This window comes from Prosopis cineraria, unplaced genomic scaffold (assembly GCF_029017545.1).
Source record: "Prosopis cineraria cultivar Desert tree isolate PC_DT_omini unplaced genomic scaffold, ASM2901754v1 PC2, whole genome shotgun sequence".
Taxonomy (NCBI): Eukaryota; Viridiplantae; Streptophyta; class Magnoliopsida; order Fabales; family Fabaceae; genus Prosopis; species Prosopis cineraria.
In genome coordinates, this window is record NW_026555333.1 from 23,283,904 (window position 1) to 23,297,259 (window position 13,356).

At 32.9% G+C, this 13,356-nt stretch overlaps 1 pseudogene; it reads left to right on the forward strand.

The window, feature by feature from the left end:
* Positions 1 to 4,501: 4,501 nt before the first annotated feature.
* LOC129302651 (desmethyl-deoxy-podophyllotoxin synthase-like) lies at positions 4,502 to 9,912 on the forward strand (annotated as a pseudogene).
* Positions 9,913 to 13,356: the final 3,444 nt, after the last annotated feature.

Below are 13,356 nucleotides of genomic sequence, written 5' to 3' on the forward strand. Positions count from 1 at the left end.
TTTTTGGAAGAGAATGCTTATTGCCCTGATAAAGTAGTTTTGCTTCAAATTGATGTGCCAACCAGAACAGATGTTCCTGAGTGTATGCTCCTTATGTTACCTTTTCTATTATGCCTTCTATAGTATGAAGGTCCACGAAATAGGCTTGTCTTTGCAATATTGCTCATATCCAACACGTGAAAGATCAAAATTGTCTAAGTTGTCTATTATAATATGTTAGAGATGTTCTATGACATGAAACTTATGTACAAAGTCTTCTCTAGCAAGATTGAGAAACTAGCACTGAGTTGAAAGTCTATACTTGAATATTGAAATGATTGTGATTCTATCTTTTGTCAAATTAGAGTTTTGCTAGTTTATATAATATAATTAACATAGTGGCAAGATAAAAATATGGTGGGGTTTAGTAGTCACAATGTAGGACTCATAATCTCAATAAAAACACTAATATTATGATTACAAGTCTAAAGAGAAAGTTCATTCTAAAAGACTAACTTTTGGGTGAAAGAGCCTTTTAAACTTTTAAATCCTATGATGTAAGGCTTATAATCTCAATGAAAACATTAAAGTTATGAGTACAAATTTAAAGAGAGAGTCCATTCCCAAAATAGTAGCCTTTAGATACAAGAGAGTTATTTTGCATGATACGAGACTCATTTATAACACCAGATCAACAAAAGTGAAAAAGAAGTGCCATAATTACTGTATGCATGACTGATATTTTCTGTGGTCCTAAAGGCAGCACAGATCACAATGCATGCAAGCATAAACATGTAGTTGATCTCAAGAATATACACCTGACCCCTGTGCTTGACAGAAGTATGAACAACCTTAACCCTAGGGAAACAACCTAGATTTAGGGCCTATGACAAAATGGAAAATGCTCCAGATATCATTGCTTGGCTTGCTATGATGGCAGCAACTATAGCTATCACAAAGGTTGGCCAATATAATGGATCTGCATGTTTAGGTAGTCATTAAGGGTTCAAACCCTCTTGATGTAACAAGAAAAAAAATCACTCAAGGCATTCCAAAACTGAATTGAAACTGTTTGGTAGCTTTATAATGAAAGAAACAAATTATTTCTGAGAGGGGAAACAGAGTTAGAGAAAGGAAATGAGTGAGGCACAAAAACTTTTTTGCAGTTTGGTTGATGTTAGATAACTTAGAAGCTTTTTTGTAGTTAGAGAACTCTCTTTTGGATCATGAATTGGATTCATTTCTTGCATTTTCCCAGATCAGATGCTTAAAAGCTAGGTTCATGAAATTGTTAGTCGCATCAATGGAAGATTTGGAACATTGACTGTTATTCCTATACTTTACTTGGTGAGGTTTTAACCTATTAATCATTAGAGCTGGAAAAACGGGCGGGCCTGGCCCTTAAGCTCGGTTCTTCATTTTCAGCTTCTTTTCTGAAGCCCAGCCCTTATGTTCAGGGCTCAGGGCCGGGCTCGAAAGCCCTGATCTAAAAAATTAAAATAAAATCAAAAATAAAAAATTAATTAAAATATTCTGAAATTAAAAACAATTAAAGTCCTCACAATCTTTCAAAAATTAAACAACATATTTAAAAATCCAAACAATACATATCCATCAATCAAAACATAAATCCTCCTCATCCTCATCATCTACAAATAAAATATTAGAACTCTCAGAAGGAGGTCCACTTGTTGAAGGTGGAGGGGCTTCAATATCAATATACTCTTCAACCACTTCTTCCTCACCTACAATAAAAATGAACAAAATTGTGTTATTATTAAACATGCACAATCACATATATCACAAGATAACATTTCACAAAATAAAAATTACCACATAATGGTGGAACAAAACCATGTAACCAATTTCGGGTACAAATTAATGCTTGCACATTATCTGGAAGGAGGCTAGAACGATACTTTGTTAGAACATGGGAACCAATACTAAAAGCCAATTCACTAGCTACCGTAGTGATCGGAATACTTAAAATATCGCATGCCATCTTTGAAAGATTGGGAAATCGTTGTTGATTAGTCTTCCACCAATGCAACACATCCAACTCTGGAAATTGGATACCATCAAGAGAAGCTTCTTCTAAATAATAATCCAGTTCAGATTTTCCAATGGAAGAAACATCCTTACTCTTGAAATTAAGAAAATCCTATGTTTAAAAAAAATAAAAAGTATCAAATAAGGGATTATAAACTAATAGTAATGAGATAATGTGCATTAGATAAATAAAAACTTACACCATAAAGTTGAATCCAAGACATGGTTGGTTCCTTCTTCTTCTCTACCATCCTTTCACTTGTGCTAGAGCTTGGTTGACTTTGTATTGGAGTTGAACTTGATGTGATATTAATGGAAGATCCACCCATCTCTTTGTATTGATCAAAAATATAATACAACTTTTGTTTGATATTATTAACTTTTATATAGTAATCCACAGGATCAATCAAAGAGAAAGAATAATTGATTGCTTCAAGCTTTGCTCGTGGATCAAAAACACTTCCAATTGAAAGGATCACACTATAATCACTCCAATACTTGTCAAATTTATCCTTCATTCTAGTTGCCATACTAGAAATCACAGGATCACGATTACTAATAGCATCATTTAATAAAATCTCAACTTTTGCTATTTGTCCAAAATACATATTGGAAGTTGGATAGGATGTGCCAGAAATCAAAGTAGTAATCATTGCAAATGGTTGTAAAAAAATGCACATTTCTTCTGCTCTCCTCCACTCTTCATTTGATAAGGAATGCTTAAAATTAGTGTCACAACAAGACATGCAAACAAAAGCTCTTTTATATCTAATTCCACTTTCAAGCATGTCATAAGTGGAATTCCATCTAGTAAGCACATCTAATCGCAATCCCATTGAGGTGTCAATACCACCAATTTACTCAACACATTGCTTGATAATTTTCATCCTAGACTCAGACATCTTAACATATTTAATGCTATCTCGGATGTTATTTATTGCAACATTTGTCACCTTCAAACCTTCTTGAACTATCAAGTTCAAGATATGTGCACAACACCTCACATGAAAGAATTCCCCATCGCAAATCAAATTATTTTGCAAAATCAATCTCTCTTTCAAGATCTCAACCATACAATCATTTACAGATGCATTATTCAAAGTAATTGTAAAAATTTTCTTTTCAATCCCCCAATCACTTAAGCTCTCAAAAACTTTACTGGCTAATTCATGTCCAGAATGTGAAGGCTCCATTTTACAAAAGGAAAGTATCCTACTATTAAGCTTCTAATTTTCATCTACAAAATGTGCTGTTAAGCAAATATAACCCTCAGATGTTACAAAAGTCCAACAATCAGAGTTCAAACATATTCTACTAGGACACTTTGATAACATCACCTTTAACTTATCTTTTTATACCTCATACAATCTTCTAACATCTGACACAGTAGTCTTTCTACTCATAAGCTTAACATCAGGATTACATTCCTTAAGCAACTCCCTAAGAAAAGGAAATTCAACAAAAGAATATGGCAAATCATGTGTAACAATCAACATCCCCAACAACTTCCTTATACGTGGATTATTGATTTGTCTAGATCTTACGTTGCCTTGATTATCTAACATCATCAAGCCTACATTGTGGAACTTTGGAAGAGCTATACATTACTTAATATGACGACTCAAATGTGAAGTGCCATAATTTCCACCACATGCTAATAAAGTGCCACAACCATTACACTTGGCCTTTGCTACCCCCTCTTCATTAGCCACCCTAGAAAAAGATTTCCAAATCTCTAAAGTCAAACCTTTTGCTTTCTTAGGTGGTTTTAGACTACATGTAGTAAATTGGGTGGAAGTTGATTCTCTTTTACCATCCCCCTTCTTACTAGTTTCATTACTCTTGGCACTAGAGGATGACATACTGTGCAAAGAAGCATAAACCACATTATCAAAATTAAAAATCACACATTAAAACTCAGAGTCTTAGACCAACAGCATCATATCATCATTTTACAAAAAATCAGGACACAATATCAAAACAAAGATAGATAGCATTGTTATTTAATCAGGTGAATAAATTATTTTCTATGATATAATCTAAGTTAAAAAATTAAACAAAGTTAATCAGGTGGGTGATTAACTAATTAAGTCACGGTTATGTGTAATTAAAAAAAACTATGATATGTTAGAAATTAACTAACCTGTGAAAGCCGAGAGCAGCGAGAGGGAGAGACAAGATTTAAGAAGTAGAGAGCCAAAGACGTGAGGTGTGATGTGAAGGTCTAAACTCTGAAGGAGAGTAGAGTATGGACTATAGACGAGAGGAAAGAGACTAGCAGGACGGAAAAAAGAAGGAGATGGAGATTCAGACAATCAAGGGAGCTGCGACGGCCAACGAGTTGCGACGGAGAAGAAGGAGAGAAGGAAATCCGAGCAGATTCAGGCGGACGAGAACAAGAGGTGTGACTGTGTGAGACTGTGACTCTGTGAGGCAGAGGACTGAGGGCAAAGATGAGGGATCCAGTGTCGGCATGAGGCTGAGGGAGAAGCTCCGAGCTGAGAGCTGTGTGAGGCGACAGTGTGAGGAGTCTTAGGGTTCACTGTGTGAGGCTAAGACCGAGTGAGATTGTGAGAGCTGTGTGCGGTGTGCCTATGTCTGTATCACTGTGTCTGTGCGAGGACTAAGGACTGACCGAGTGTGAGGCTGTGAGTCTGTGAGCTATGACCTGTGAGGCATGTGGCTGAGATATTGGACTTTAGACTTGGAGTTTAGACTGACGTGATGGACCGAGTGAGACTAGAACTGGACTAAAAAAATTTACATTTTCCTTTTACATTTTTATTTTATATTGCTTAAAAAAATTAACTGGGCTTGGAGGGCTTGTTCGGGCCTGAGCCCTTTTTTACAGGGCTTATCAGGGCCAAGCCCTCAAGCCCAGTTACTTTAAAAAAAATTTCAAAGCCCGAACCCTTATTTAAACAGGGCCTCCAAGCCCGGCCTTTATTCCCGGCTCTATTAATCATTTGATAAATATTGTATTGATATCTATCACCTGTTGAGGAGTTAATTTTTAATGGTACAATGTTAATAACCGATATGTCATATCCAGTCTATAAGTAAATTTCTCATCATCTTTAGTTACCCATACCGTAAGTCCAACAGCAACAAATTTGACAGTAAGTAAAAAAAAAAAGGAACAAAGATAATGCTTGAACAAAAAAAATCGAAAATAAATGGGGATTACCAGTGAAAGACTTATTCTAGGAGGAGACCAAAGGCTATGATGAGATTGAAATTTCTATCAAGCTTATTACAGGCGAGGGGGGAGAATACAACAAGGAGCAGCGAGAGGCAGCTTCAATGGCTTTCAGAGGAGAGCTCAAAGGCAAAACAAGAATGAGAGAGGAAGCACAATAAATCTAAAAGTGAAGTGGGAATTGAAAACCTAAGATAGAAATCTTTTGAATGAGGAATAGATGGACCAGAGATTATGCTTAAACAAAAAAATTGAAAAATAAATGGGGAATGAAAGACTTACTCTCAAAGGAGATCGAAGGCTGTGACAAGATTGAAGAGATGGACTAGCGAACGAGATCGTAGATAGAGCAAGAACAAGAGGGTTTTCAGATGGACTAGCGAAAATAAAAGGTTTGGAAAGAGGTGTACTTTTTGGGTGGAGGGAAAAATTTTTGCTATAAAGAATATATTTCCACCGAACACTACAATTTTACCAAAAACATTTCACAAAAATTTATAATTTATAAATAAATCAACTATTTTTTTAAAACAAACAAACAAACAAACAAACAAATAAATGCATATATATAGATAAGAGTTTCACTGTAAAAAAACTGATTATTAATAATTACAAAATATAAAATATTACAAATAATTTTTTAATAATTATTAATTTAAATTTTATTTATACAATTAAATTATCTTTAAGAAATAAAAAGTAATGTTTATATTATAAATTAAAATTATGTTAGTAATATATCCAAAAAATATCAATAATTTATATTTTATTTCATTTCATACTTTTCTCAACTCATATAACAATGAATTGGCTCATTTTTATAGGAGTTGGGCCTAGAGGGCCACCCACTTAAACTCATTTTAATAAAGACTCGACCTTGGGCTGCTCTTTTAGCCTATTTTATTTTTATCCCTAAAAATATAATATTTTTTATTTTTTATTTTTTCAATATATGTTTATAATTTAACATTAGAATATTTATTATTTATTTCAATTTTTTGAAGATTATAACTCATATTTTAAAAAATTTCATTTGAAAATTTAAATTTTTAAAAATTTAAAAATAAAAATAATAAAAAAGGGCTCACGAGCCCCACCCTAAACCCTTTAAATAAAAGGTCAATCTTTAAAAAATGAGCAATTTTGAGATAATCGAACTTATGGGCTTCAGCTCATATGGGTTTGGCCCACCCATTTCTCAACTCTTAACTCAATCCAACTAATTTTGCTCCTAACTAATGTGAGTCAATCTATCTAATTTAAGTTGAACCATATTCTAATATCTACAGGGCTAAAGGGGAGAAATACATGAATTTTGGAGGAAGTATAATTATTGGAATAGAAGTGTCAATTTTTAGAGATATGAAATTTAACATTTTAAATACATCAATAAAAAGTGTCTTCCCTATTAATAAGGATTAGTCCCAGAACTTGTTTAACATTTCAATCAATATGATTGGAGTAAGGGGTTGGATTTAGTTTTGTCTCTAGCATGGAAATTTAGTACTTGTCCTACAACTTGTCCAACATTTCAATGAATATTCTCCATAGACAAGTGATGTAATGTGAGTAACAAGTACCTTATATATCATTGACTATTAATTGTGTATATTCTCCATTGATAAGTCATCCATCATGAATAACTATTACCTTATATATCATTGACTACTAACTGTACATATTTTTTATTGACAAATCACTCAGCGTGAATAACAACTATCTTATTCATCATTGACCACTAAATGTGCATACTTTTCATTGACAAAACACTAAGTGTGAATAACAACTATTTTATATATCACTAACTACTAAATGTGCATATTTTGATAAGTCACAGAGTGTGAATAACAATTCTATTTCATAAACCTTATCTCCCCAAGTTTAACAAACACACACACACACACACACAAGTCCTTCAACATATATATATATATATATAATAGAAGGCCTTAATATAACCCAAGTCATTTACATCTCTTTTACGAACCATGTTGTCTTGGGTTCTAATCCCTCCAAGATCAACCTTTACAAAATTATTTCATTGCCAGAGCTCCGACTATCAATAGTGGGAAGCTTTTCTTTAAAGAAAACTAACATTTATTTTTTTTATTTTAGTAATTTAAAATAAAATATGTCTAAATAATAGATTAGGGATTTGGAAGAATTTTTTACATTCCATGGCACCTCTTGATAATTAAATTATCCCTAAATCAAACTTAGGAGACATTTTTCCATTTATCAAAGGTAAAAAAAATTAAGAAAGGAATGTTGCCGCCAAAAGTTTTTAGCGGCGATAAGTTTTCACCACTAAAAATATTTAATTTATTATATACTTTTAAAATTATATCTAATTAAAAAAATACTTTTAGCAGTGACAACCATTGCCACTAAAAGATATTAAATTATATTTACAATATTTTAAAATAAATTTTTTTAAAGACCTTTTAGCTGCGACAAAAAAGTGTTTTTGACGGCGACTATCGTCTAGCGCCGTTAAAAAGTCACTTTTAGCGGCAAAAAATGAAAGTTGCCGCTAAAAACTTAGCTTTGGCAACAAGTTTAAAAACCTTAGTTTTGGCGGCGACACTCAATTCTAACCGCTAAAAGTATGGTTTTAGCGGCGACTTTTTTTGTCACCGCTAAAAGTTGGCGCGAAAGATCCTTTTTTTTTTTGTAGTGGAATGACTACCTGTTTTGGAACCAATCATGAATTAATTTACCATTAATCCTAATTTCCTATTAATTGTAATCAATCTGGAATATGTCAGATTTCCACAAATTGCTCTAACATAATGACTCCATTCCCATCAAGGGTGGATCAATAAATTCCAATACTTATAATTAATTATCTATCACAATTAGTTAGTAAATAGCAGAATATAACTTTTTCTTGGTTAAGTCAATGAAATGTTACCTTATTGGATGTAATATAGAATGCATATGGAAATTTCATCCAATAAGAAAATCTTATTGTTTTTAATTCGTTTTAAAAAAAAGAGTGATTATAGGACTTTAAGGTGAAATAATAATTTAGAAGATGCCATTAGCGGCTAATGGGATGCAACACTAGTATATAAATAATTCTACCCTACACAACTCATAACATCCAATTTCTATAACTATAGAGATTCAAATCTTCCTCTTCACATTGTTTTCCTTCGTCCTTCTTCTGATATACAAGCGAACAAATCCCAAGAAATCCTTCAAAGACCCAACCCTACCTCCAGGGCCATGGAAGTTACCCCTTACAGGAAGCATCCACTAAATTGTAGGGTCACTACCCCATTACTCTTTAAGAAACTTGGCAAACAAGTACGGACCCTCAATGCACCTTCAGCTTGGAAAGACATCCAATGTCATCGTCTCTTCCTCTGAAATTGCCAAACAAATATTCACAACTCATGACCTTATCTTCTCCAATAGACCTCATCTTCTTGCTTCCAAGATTATTCATTATGACAACATAGACATTGGATTTTCCCAACATGGAAACCGTGGGAGGCAACGCAGGAAAATATGTACTCTGGAACTTTTCACGGCAAAGCATGTTTGATCCTTTAGGTACATAAGGGAAGAGAAAGTATTTCACTTGTCAAAGGTATATCCTCTAATGAAGGGTTACTCATGAATCCGAGTGAGAAAATTTTCACAACCACGAATTCTATAATTGCAAGAGCAGCCTTTGGTATCGAGAGATCAAGAAGCTTTCATATCTACTCTAAAGGGATATCATGAAGCTGGTAGGAGGTTTCTTAGTCGTTGATCTCTTTCCTTCTATCAAGTGCTCCAAGTGATAACAGGTATGAAAGCTAAATTTAAAAGGATCCATAGATTAAATGATGAAATCATTGAAAGCATCATCGGGGATCACAAAGAAAGAAAAGCTGCCAGAATCAATGAAAATAATGAAGAGAATCTACTCGATGTTCTTCTAAAGATTCAACAGGGGAAAGATCTAGAATATCCCTTAACCCATGACCATGTCAAAGTCGTCATTCTGGTGAGTAGCATCTCAATAAATTCATTCATATTGATGAACATCTAACGTATTGACTCATAAGAGGTTAAACTATATAATGTTATCGCATCACATATTTCTGGGACATGTTCGTTGCCGAATCTGAGACGTCATGAACTACTCTAGAGTGGGCCATGGTTGAATTGATGAAGAACCAAAATGTGATGGAGAAGGCTCGAGTTGAGGTAAAAAATATATGCAAAGATAGTGAGATTCACCAATTGAAATACTCAAACTCAATTGTGAAAGAAACCTTAAGGCTTCACCCACTAATATTGCTACTTGCACGAGAAAATACTGAGAGATATGTGATCAATGGATATGAGATGCCTGAAAAGACCAAAATCATTGTCAATGGTTGGGCGATACTAAGAGATCCTAAGGTTTAGGATGATGCTGATACTCTCAAGCTAGATGGATTTGTTGATAATCTAATTGATTTCAAAGGAACAAATTTTGATTATATACCATTTGGTGCTAGAAGGAGAATATTTCCTGGAATTAACTTAGCTATACCAAACATTGAGCTTCCACTTGCCAATTTTCTGTATCATTTTGATTGGAAGCTACCAAATGGAATCACTCATGATGAACTGGACATGTCTGAGACATTTGCTGCAAGTGTGAGAAGAACTGGAATATTTGGCTAGTCCCAGTGGCCTATTAACCCTAGTTCTATAATCTATAATTGTCTCTATTGTGTGTGGCCCGGTGGGATATCTCTTGATCATTTTTGACGCTGAATAAAAGTAATTCAGCAACTTGATCTGCCCTCTTTGGTTACTAGTTGTGCTATAAAACTTTACTTATTGCAAGAAATAAATAAATAATATGGTTCTGTGTTCATTGTAATTTTCTTGTTACACAGGTAAACCCTCTTTACTTATATGTGGCGATAATTTTCATGTAATGCAAATTTTTAAAACTTTCAAAAAAAACATATATACTTAGAGGAAGCACATAGATAACATAAGCAGTTGATCAGATCAGCCTTGCATGCTAGCCCCATCACATACCAAACATGATTTTAAAATTACATGTCTTAATTTTATTTTAAGACTTGCAGCCATGTGATGTGGCCATGTGGGCGGATTCATCTTCAGTGCTCATTAGTTTGTGATGAGTTCCAAACCAGGTCCAGATTTAAAGTAATATTATATATTTTTATTTTATATTTATTTAAAATAAAAAATATAAAAAATAAAAAATATTTTAAATATTTTTTTAAGCTGGTCTAGATTTAATTTGGAGGGTCCAATTGAGTATTGAAATTTTTATAATTGTTATATATTAACTATTAGATATACTCTGCACAATCCATATAGTCAACATATAATAATTATAAAAATTTCAATATTAAATTGAACACTCCAAATTAAATCTAAACTAGATTAATGATAAAAAATATATTTTATGTAATTTTGTAAATTTTTATTCGAGATAACATGTTGCATAAAATAAAATATTTGAAAGGTGAGATTGATGTCACTATTTAGACCAAATCACAATCACTTTGACTACATTGCAAAGTGTTAGCCCAACTAGGCTTATCTAAAGTCCACATTGGCTGGTACCTTTAATTTTTACTAGGAAACTTGAAAAATCTTTGCATTGACTACTAAATATTTAAATTGTTATGAAATGAGATAGCCATCCATTAAAGTTAACGAGAATGACAAAAAAGTGTTGTCACTTGAATAAGTGATCAAGAGTTTGAATCTTAATGTAATGACCCTACATTTAAAAAAAATAAAAATAAAAAAAATTCTCTCAATGGATATTTTATATAAATAAATTTTTAGAAAGTAGAAATTGATAGTTTAGAGGAACTCATGCTAGAAATTTTCTTGAGGATCTAAGTTTTAAATTTTTCTAAGTAAAAGGTTAGTTTTAAAATTATAAGAAAATCTCATATCCTTCCTTGTAATATTATTGTGCCTTTTTCTTGTAAATTTTTCATGCTCATTCTTGTAATTTTTTTAAAAACTCCTTTCGGTCAGTTTTCTTTTCTCAAGCGAAAAAAAAACCCAAAAACAGAGCATCTTGTTTTTGGTTCTCCACCGCCATTATACACTCCTCTAGACGCTTCTAGTCAGTTCATTTCCTTCACTCTTATAAACCTTCTTAATTTGCTGTGGTAGGAAATCGTTTTGCTGCTGTTACTTCGTCCTTTTCATTCACGTTTCCAGCCATATTGAAGTTCAGTTGCTGACTTCCTTTCCCTGTCTTCGTGATGATCTATGTCAACATGAGCCCGTGAGGTGTGTGCTAGCTATTACTTTGTGTTCTTGTCACTGAGAGGGAGAGCATGGAGTTACTGAATTTCTTAGTTTGTCATTCCCTAATACTGTCTCTGTTCTAAGTTGACAGCCATGTGTGTGTTCGTTTTCAATATTGCTGGTGATCTTCTAGGTGTTGGAATAGCAACGCCTTTCTCTCTCAGACCATGTTCTTCTATTGCGGTCATTAGAGGTGTGGGCGATTGGAAGCTTCAGTCTTGCTTCTCCTCCACTCGTGCGTCACTGTGGGTGCAGTTGTTGGTGCATGAATTTTCCTTCCTCTATTTCGGTTCACAGCTGCTCTTCTTGATCTTCATGTTTTGTCATTGCAATTCTGGTTCCCCTTCCTTCGATACTCTTTGCTTTATTGGTGAGCCAAGTTTCACTATCTCCCTTGTCAGATTTGAGTATGTATTGTGATTGCTTGCTAAGATTTTGGATTAGGAATTGATCACTAAAATTTTGCTTTACTATTGAATGTTCTAACAAGCTTAAGTTGAAGATTAAGGATTTCACTTTTGCCAAGTAGCTATATTATATTTTTGCTGGCTGCATGATCAATATTTGTTTAGATTTGGCATTTTTTTTGAGTTTAAATTGATTTTAGTTGAGGGAATGAAATTTGAAAAGTTTGGTAAATTTTATATATATATATATATATATGTTCATGAAATTTTGGGGAAGATATTTAAAGGATGATCGTGTGGTTTAAGTTTGAATGCACGTAATATTTGATGAATTGTTTGATAGGGGGATGTTAGTTTTTAGTAGCAAATGAATGTAGTTTTGAAATTTTGACAAAAAGTTTATTAGGAGACTGTATTTTAGTGGAATGCTAAGTTGTGATCGAATATGATTTTTTTTAAAATTTCATTAACTCTTACGGGTACATACTTAGTTTGGGTATTAATTGTTCATGAATTTAACTTGAATGGTATGAAGAATTTTGAGTATGAAACTGTACTGAGACAAGTTGCATTCTATGAAATTGTATGGATGATATTATAAATGATAATGTTTAAAAATTTGATTTAGGAATGCCTCTGAGTTGCTTGATAGAAAGGGTGACAGGAGAACTTGGAATTTAGAATGATTAATTATGCTATGTATATGTATAATATTAATTAAGTTTTGTTGCTTGCACTTGACAAGAGTTGGAAAGAGTTTATCAAACTTGATTATGCCATTGAAGTTTTTTTTTATATTAGATAGGGCATTTAGTGGAAGGAAGGTTCGATTGGGGTCTAAGAAGTTAACTTTAGTACTCGGACATATTTCAGGTAAGTGGGTTACGTCCCTACTAATTTTTTTAATCAAAATTTCATTTACTAAAACATTATATTTTTCTAGAAATTATTTTTATAGCATTAATGCGATTATTGAATATTTGTTGATTAACATTATTTTATTGTGAGCAATTAGCTTTACCAAATTTGAAATGTTATTTGATCAATTAAATCAAGTTTGAACTTTGATTGTGAGATTTTATTTTACCAAATTTAAAATGTTATTTTCATTTTTGATCAATTAAATCAAGAATGATTCATGCGAGTTCGAAGTTAAAATTTTTTTTATTTTATTCAATAAATGCAAGCATGAGCATTGGATATGAAATTTGATTCTGGCAAGTTTTAAAGCTTAAAAGTATTCATGCAAGTTTGATTTTGAAAATGAGAACTGTATCTTGAAAGTGATGATTTTCTTACATGTTTAAAAATGATTTTAAAAAGGGACTTTATATAGAACACTGGTTGTTAACGGCAGTTCCGTTAGCCCTTGACGCGCCATGGTACACCTAGTTAGCAGGGTGTTCATAGGAGGTGCTAGCCCTG